We start from the raw sequence: 9146 nt of genomic DNA, 5'->3' as shown, positions 1-9146 counted from the left end.
ATTGGACTTTGTACATGATCTTGAAATAAACTAAAATGAGCCTGTTCCAGTCTTAAGTCATTTTCAGAAAATGGAATTTGCGAGATACAAAAGTGAGCTGCTTTATGATTTTTTATGTGGAAAGAACAGAAAGCAAGTTTTTTTCTTGTTTAGTACAGATTATATAACTAATGAGTAAAATTAGATTAAAATAATTAATGAATAAAATCCTTTGTTTCTAATTATAGCAAAGTGGAATATGGTACAATTATTACCTTTTAGCAACTGATATTATGTTCCAGTTTAAATCATACCAGGAACTGACAGTAATTTTCAATTCCTTGAAATGCAGATATGGGAGGGAATCAGTGCTAAGCTCATATAAGCATTTATTTCTCAGGTTTATTTGTTTTTTTACATAATATATTTGAGAATCTTCTTTGTGTTGGTGTTCAGAATCCTGATCATTCTATCATTATGAACTTGGCCTCTTTATCTTAGTAATGCTCTTTGATTTCAAGTTTGTATTTTCTCATAGAAATATAGCCATTCCAGGTTCCTTATACTTACATTTTGTGTGATATAACTTTCCAATCTTTTATTTATATATATATATAATTATTTTATTGAGGTCATATTGGTTTATAACATTGTGAAATTTCAGGTGTACATTTCTATTTACCAGTTTCTGTATAGCCTGTATCGTGCTCACCACCAGTATTTTAATTTTTTTCTGTTACCATATATATGTACCCCTTTATGTATATGTACCCCTTTATCCTTTTTGCCCTCCTCCAACCCCTTACTCTCTGGTAACCACTAATATGTTCTCTTTGCCCATGTGTTTGTTTATCTTCTACATTTGAGTGAGATCATGCAGTGTTTGTCTTTCTCTGTCTGGCTTATTTTGCTTAATACCATATGCTCAAGATCCATCCATGTTGTGGCAAAGGGAATGATTTCGTCTTTTTTATGGCTGAGTAATATTCCATTGAATATACATATACCACATCTTCATTATCTGTTAATCTGTTGATGGGAACTTGGGTTGCTTCCATGTCTTGGCTATTGGGAGAAATGCTGCAATGAACATAGGCGTGCATAGATCTCTTTGGATACTTGATTTCAAGTTCTTTGGATAAACACCCAGTAATGGGACAGGTGGATTATATAGTATTTAAATTTTTAATTTTTTGAGAAATCTCCATACTGTTTTCCATAGTGGCTGCACCAGTTTTCATTCCTACCAGCAGTGTGTGAGGGTTCCCTTTACTCCACTTCCTCTCCAACTCTTGTTATTTTTTGTCTGGTTAATTATAGCCATTTTGACAGGTGTAAGGTGATATCTCATTGTAGTTTTGATTTGTGTTGCCCTAATAATTAATGATGTTGAATATCTTTTCACGTCTGTTGGCCATCTGTATATCTACTTTGGAAAAATGTTTGTTCATATCCTCTGACCAGTTTTTGACCGAGTTTTCTGTTTTTCTGTTGTTGTTGTTGAGTTGTGTGTGTTCTTTATATATTTAGGATATTAACCCCTTGTTGGATGTATGATTTGCAAATATTTTCTCCAAGCTGGTGAGTTGTCTTTTCATTTTGTTCATGGTTTCCTTTGACCTTCAGAAGCTTTAGTCTGTTGTAGTTCCACTTGTTTATTTTCTCTTTTGTTTCCCTTGTCTTGGTAAAAATGGTAATAGAAAGATGCTGCTATGACTGATGTCAAAGACTGTACTGTCCTTATTTTGTCTTCGAGTTTTATGGTTTCAGGTCTTACATTCAAATCTTTAATCCATTTTGAGTTAATTTTTGTGTATGGTCAAGATAATGGACTACTTTCATTCTTTTGCATGAGGCTGTCCGGTTTTCCCAACACCATTTATCAAAGAGTCTTTTGCTGCTACATTTTATGTTCTTGGCTTCTTTGTTGAAGATTAACTGTCCCAAAGTTGTGTGGTTTTATTTCTGGGTTTTTAATTCTGTTCCATTGATCTGTGTATCTGTTTTTTTTTCTTTTGAAAGTACCACACTGTTTTGATTACTATAGCTTTGTAGTATATTTTGAAGTCAGGTATTGTGTGGCCTTCAGCTTTGTTCTTATTTTTCAGGGTTGCTTTGGCTATTTGAGGTCTTTTGTTGATCCATATAAATTTTAGGATTCTTTGTGCTATTTCCATGAAGAATATCATTGAGATTTTTATTGGGATTGTTTTGAATCTCTAGATTGCTCTAGGTAATATGGATGTTTTAACTATGCTTATTCTTCCAGTCCCTGTGCATGGAATGTCTTTCCAATTCTTTTTATCTTCTTCAATTTCTTTCAATAATGTCTTGTAGTTTTCAGTGTAAAGGTCTTCTCTTTGGTTAAATTTATTCCTAGATATTTTATTCTTTTTGTTGCTATTGTAAGTGAGATTGCATTCTAGACTTTTCTATCTGCTAGTTCTATATTAGTGTATAGAAATGCAACAGGTTTTTGCATGTTGATTCTACCAAACATTCAAAGAAGATTTAATTCTTATCCTCCTCAAACTATTCCAAAAAATTGAAAACTGTGGACCACTTCTTCACACTTTCTATGAGGCAAGCATTACCCTGATACCAAAACCAGACAAGTACAGCACATAGAAGGAAATTACAGGCCAATATCCCTGATGAACATAGATGCAAAAATCCAAAACAAAGTTTTTTCAAAATGAATACAGAAATACATTAAAAGGATCAGACACGATGACCAAGTGGGATTTATACCTAGAGAATTCTACCTTGGCTTGGCTCAACAGAAAAAAAGAGAGAAGGCTCAAACAAATAAAGTTGGAAATGAAAGAGGAGAAATTACAACAGATAGTTTGGTAGAATTCTCTGGAGAAGCCATCTTGTAATGGACTTTTGTGTTTTGGGAGGTTTTTGATTACTGTTTCAATCTCTTTACTTGTGATTGGTCTTTTCAGATCTCTGTTTCTTCTTAATTCAGTTTTGGGAGGTGTATTAGTCTAAGAATTTATCCATTTCTACTAGGTTATCCAATTTGTGGGTATACAGTTTTTCATAGTATTCTCTTATAATCCTTCACATTTCTGTGGTATTTGTTGTAATTTCTCCTCTTTCATTTCCAACTTTATTTGTTTGAGCCTTCTCTCTTTTTTTCTGTTGAGCCAAGCCAAAGGTTTGCCAATTTTGCTTATCTTCTCAAAGAATCAGCTCTTAGTTTCATTGATTCTACCGTTTTATTTTTTTAGTCTCTAGTTCACTTATTTTTGCTCTAATTTTTATTATTTCCCTTCTTCTGCTGACTTTGGGCTTTGTTTGTTCTTTTTTTCCCTTTCTGCTAGGTGTAGTTTAAGATTACTTATTTGAGATTCTTTTTGTTTGTTGAAGTAGGCCTGTATTGCTATGAATTTCACTCTTATCACTGCTTTTGCTGCATGCCATAAGAATTGGTATGTTGTATTTTCATTTTCAATTGTCTCCAGGTATTTTTTAATTTCTCCTTTGATTTCTTCATTGATATTATTGTTATTCAGTAGCATGTTGTTTAGTCTCCACATCTTTGTGACTTTCCCTGCTTTTTTCTTGTAGTTGACTTCTAGTTTCTTAACATTGTGGTCAGAAATGATGTTTGATGTGATTTCACTCTTCTTAAATTTATTCAGGCTTGCCTTGTTTCCCAATATAGGGTGTATCTTTGAGAATGTTCCTAGTGCGCTTGAGAAGAACGTGTGTTTTGCTGCTTTTGAATGAAATTCTCTCTATACATCTATTAAGTCCATCTGATCAAGTGTTTCATTTAAACCCACTATTTCCTTATTGATTTTTGTTTGGATGATCTATCCATTGATGTAAGTTGGGTGTTGAGGTCCTCTACTGTTGCTGAGTTGTTAATTTCTCCCTTTAGCTTTGTTAATAGTTGTTTTATATAATTTGGTGCTCCTGTGTTAGGTACACTTTTACTCATAAGTGTTATGTCCTCCTTGTGGAAAGTGTCTTTATCATTATATACGACACCTCACTGTCTCTGTTGTCCTTTTTATCTTGAAGTCTGTTTTGTCTGACACAAGTATTTCAACAGCTGCTTTCTTTTGTTTTCCATTTGCTTGGAGTATCATCTTCCATCCCTTCACTCTGAGCCCTTGTCTTTAGAGCTGAGATGTGTTTCCTAGAGGTAGCATATTGTTGGGATTTATTTTTTAATCTATCCATTCTCTGTCTACTCTGTATTTTGATTGGAGAATTCAATCCATTCAATCCATTTACATTTAGAGTGATTGTAGAGTGGGTACAATACTGTTGTTTTATCTCTTGTTTTCCAGTTATTCTATATCTCCATTGTTTCTCTTCCTTTGTATTTATGACTGCCATTTAATTATCAAGATTTTCTGTGGAGGTTTTCTCAGTTCTCTTGTTTTTCATGAATTATGGCTCTGCTTTGATTGCTTGTTTAGTTGTTAACTTGAGGTTTGTATAAAAGATCTCGTAGATGAGATAGGCCATTTTCTGATAGGTTCTTACCCCCCTTTGCCTAAGTAGGTTCCATCCCTTTCCTCTTCCCCTTATGAATTATTGTTGTTACAAATTATTCTATTTTGTGTTGTGAGTTTGTGACTAAGTCAAAGTTTTTATAGTTACTTTTGATGCTTTCCTTCCTTTTATTTTTTAAGTTATAATTATTTGTTTCCCTGTTCTGAAAGAGAGCTACAGTTTTCTGATTTTGTCTGTTTATTTCCTTGCTCAAAGCTTTGTAGACCTTTGCCTTTTTCTGTCAGGTGGAGGAGTCCTTGATCATTTCCTGTAGGGAAGGTCTAGTGGCCACAACCTCCCTCAATTTGTTTATCTGGGAAAGGTTTTATTTCTCTATCATATCTGAAAGACAGTTGTGCTGGATAGAGTATTCTTGGCTGAAAGATTTTGTCTTTCATTATTTTGAATATATCATTATATTCTCTCCTAGCCTGTAAGGTTTCTGCAGTGAAATCTACTGAAAGCCTAATAGGGGTCTCTTGGAGTTTATTTTCTTCTGCCTTGCTGCGCTTAATATTTTTTGTTTGTCATTGGCTTTTGCCAGTTTTACTATCACATGCCTTGGAGAAGGTCTTTTAGCCTTGATGTAATTAGGAGGCATATCGGCTTCATGTATTTGTACATGTGGTTCCTTCCCCAGGTTTGTGAAATTTCCAGGTATTATTTCTCTGAACAATCTCTCTGCTCTTTTCTCCCTCACTTCTCCCTCTGGAATACCTGTAATCCTTATATTGCTTTTCCCAATTGAGTGAGATAGTTCTTGCATAATTTCTTCATTAAAAAAAAATCTTAGTTTTCTCTCCTCCTCCACTGGAAGCAATTCTATAATTCTATCCTCAAAATCACTAATTCTTTCCTCCATAATGTCAGCTCTATTTTTTTAAGGATTCTGTATTATTTTTTTATTTCATTAATTATGTTCTTCATATCCAGAATTTCTGCTTTTTAAAAAATAGTTTCTATTTCTTTAGTGAAGAATTCCTTCTTTCCATTAATTTTATTCCTGAGCTCATTGAACTGTCTTTCTGAGCTTTCTTGGAACTCATTGAGTGTCTTTTTGACAGCTATTTTGAATTCTCTGTTATTTAGATTGTAAATATCTGTGACTTCAGGGTTGGTTTCTGGAGAATTGTTTTTCTCCTGCTATGAATTGTTGCTGTAGTTTCTCATGGTGTTCGATGCGCTAATATTTTGCTGGGGCATTTGTGGTAGTATCAGGTCAAAGATTCCACCTGCTGTCAGTGGGTGGAAGCAGGAACTGTGTTTCTGATCCCACCCTGTCTGCTGGAAGTTATAGGGTATTATGGGTGCTTGCACCAGCCAGGAGAGCATTCAACTGAGTATGTAGATCTGTTCCTGCCTCTTATGGTTGCACCAACCCCTGTGCTTGGTGGGTGGGGCTTCCTCAGAGGGTCCATGCCTGGGCCACTCCTTTGGACTGCAGTAGCACTGTGGGCTCTCCCACCAGTGGAAAACTGATCATACTGGGGTTCATGGCTGCCACCGCCTGCTTCCACCTCTGGAGCCACTGCAGTAATATGGGCATTTGGGCCAGCTGGGAAATCATTCACCCAGCCACATAGATCCACCACTGCTGCTTCTTATGGTCATACCAGTAGCTGGGCTTGGTGGGTGGGGCCTTATCACAGGGTTTGAGCTGGGGTACTCCTTGGGACCATAGTAGTACTGTGGGCTCTCCCATCAGAAGGGACACCAATTCCATGGAGGCTCAGAGCTGCCATCACCTGTTTCCATAGTTGTGTCATGGTGTGTTCCCACCCTCAGGGCCACAGCAGTACTATGGGCACTTGTGACAACTGGGAGAGTGGTCCCATATGTGCACATGGCTATTGAGGACAGAAGAGTGCTCACCCTTCTCTACTACCTCCCTGGGGGCTGTCCATCCACCTTCAGATGTATAGCTGCATGAGTCAGGTGTCCTGTTGTGTTGTGTGCATACTCTCCACTAATCATGAATGTCCATTTAGTTATAGTTCAAAGGGGGAGAGATAAAGGGAACAGCTTGTTCCACCATTTTGCTGACATCTGGATCAATCCTTTATATCTTTTAATTGAAGTGTTCATTGAGATCATAATAGATTCACAAGGAGTTGCAAAAAAATAAAACAAGGAGAAACTACATTTACTTCACCCAGCTTCCCCTAATAGTAATATCTGCAAATCCATAGTGTAATAGCACAACCAGGACATTGATACTGATGCAATCTACTGATCTTTATTCAGATTTACCCAGTCTGCACTTGTGTGTGGTGTGTATTTAGTACTATGTAGTTTTATAACATGTGTATCTTAGTGTTCCCACCACCACAGATGAGATAACAAACAGTTCCATCGCCACAGAAATTCCTCTTGTACTATTATAAGTATACTCACCTCCTTCTTGCCCTTGTCATTACCTTTCCTAATTTTGGAATCTGTTTTCCACTTTTTAATTTCTATCATTTCAAAATTGTTATATGCAAAGAATAATTTTGGGGGTGACATGATCAAGATGGTGACATAGGTCATTCCCAATTTCAAACCCTCTCAAAAGAAAATCAACTAGAAGATCAACCATATACAGACAAGACAACATTGTGAAAATTCTAGAACCCAGGGGTGAGGCTGAAGCAACCCCTGAACCACGAAGAATGAGAAAAAACACATTATAAGGGTAACAGGAGCAGCTACACTCTGCCTGCATCACCCCTCCCCTAGGCCAGCACAGCACCATACCCAGAGGAAGCCTTGGACCTATGGTTTCTTCAGTGAGAGAAAGAGAGCCCAAGGTGGACATCCAGCTCCCCTAAACTTGTGAGATGCTTCCCTTGAGGCCCACTCAGGTCTCACCTCATGGGGATCGTTGGGGGAATCTGTGGGGCTCAACTACTGGGACTCAAATACAGATGAAGGGGGCAGAGATAATAGCAACCAGTGTTCAGGTCTTGACAGACAGCATTTCTGCTTGCAGTGGTGCCAAAGCAGAGATCCCAGCCAGTGGCTCTCTTTGGCCAAGGAGCTAAGTTGGCAGTTCTGCCTGATTTGGGTCCCCAGCCAACAAACCATACCACTGTGGAAGTGGTTCCAAGAGCTTGAATGTGCAGGGAAGCAAATTCACAGCCCTATCTGGCTGCTGATTATATTATCCACTCCCACCCAGCTAGATAACCTGGTCAGAGAACCTGGGGAGCCATGGAGCCCATCCTGTGGTCCCACTTGGACAGAAAGCTAAACCAGAAGTCTTACTCAACTGCTAAGTATTTCTTCTGGCAACACATAACAAAGTAACCTGAACAGTGACCCTGGGCAGCCTAGAGCTCAGACTATGGTTTCATCCAGCAACAGAGCCCAGACAACTTCCCCACCCCACAGCAGAGCCCAGCTTATAGTCCTGTCTTATTGCTGAACACAGCTATGACCTCATCTAGATTTTATCCAGTGACCTCACCCAATTGTGGAGCATAGCCTGCAGCCTCACACAACAAGGTAACCCAGATAGCCACCCTGCCTGACCATGGGGCAGAACATCTGGCTGCATCCAACTGTGATATGCAGCTGTAGGCTCCTCCCAACAAGGAAGCCATCCAGCAAGCTCACCCAACAGCAGACCAGAGTCAGAGGCCTACTTGTTCATTAATCCCAGGCTGCTGAGTTGCCAAAATTTTGGCAGAGCTTGCAGCCCTGCTTAATCACAGAGCAGAGCCTGAGTAGCCATCCAACTGTAAAGCCCTGCCTGTGTTCCCACTGGAATACAGAGACCACCCAATGGCACCACCCAGGAGGGGAGCACAGCCAAAGACCTCACCAAATCAAAAGCAATTGTGGAGCTCTGCCTATAGTTCTGCCCAATCACACAGTCCAACTAGTGGTACCACCCTCCCAAGGAACACAATCTACAACCTTGCCAAACCAGAGGTAATTTCAAAGCCTGGCTAGTGGTCTCTCCTGACCATGGAGTACAGCAAGCAGCCTTGCCCAATTGGGAGCCCACACAACATCTCCACTTGAAGGAGGAGCCAGCAGGACAACCTAACCATGGACCCTAGCTAGCAGCAGCCATAACACAACCTCAGAGAACAAGTAGTGGCCTTGCTCAACCAGAGACCTCAATAGCAGACCCCACTTGCTCACAAACACTACCAGCTGACCCATTCAGCACCCCAAGCTGTGCTGACTGGTGAAAATCTTTCACTGTCAAAGTGAACCTATAAAGTTTGGAAGAGAAGACGGCTTACTCATGGCACAGATAACAGTGCTAAGAATCCAGAATCACGAAGAACCACATAAACATTACACCACCAAAGGAAATCAATAAAGCTCTAACATGATCCTAAAGGAATAGAGGTCTATGAACTGTCTGAAAAAGAATTCATTAATAATCCTCTTTAAAAAGTTCAGTGAAGTACAACAACGCACATACAGGCAGCTAAAGTAAATTAGGAAAACAATGCATGAACAAAATGAGAAGTTCAACAAAGAAATAGAAACTATCCAAAAGAAAAAAAAAAACACCAGAAATCCTTGAGCTGAAAAATACAATGACTAAAGTGAAGAAGTAAATAGAGAGCTTCCACAGAAGATTTAACTGTGTAGAAGAAAGGATCAGTGAACTAAGTAGAAGATGAGTCATTTAAAATTATCCAGTCAGT

Source organism: Equus quagga, chromosome 17 (assembly GCF_021613505.1).
Source record: "Equus quagga isolate Etosha38 chromosome 17, UCLA_HA_Equagga_1.0, whole genome shotgun sequence".
Classification (NCBI taxonomy): domain Eukaryota; kingdom Metazoa; phylum Chordata; class Mammalia; order Perissodactyla; family Equidae; genus Equus; species Equus quagga.
Note: the sequence above shows the minus strand (reverse complement) of the source record.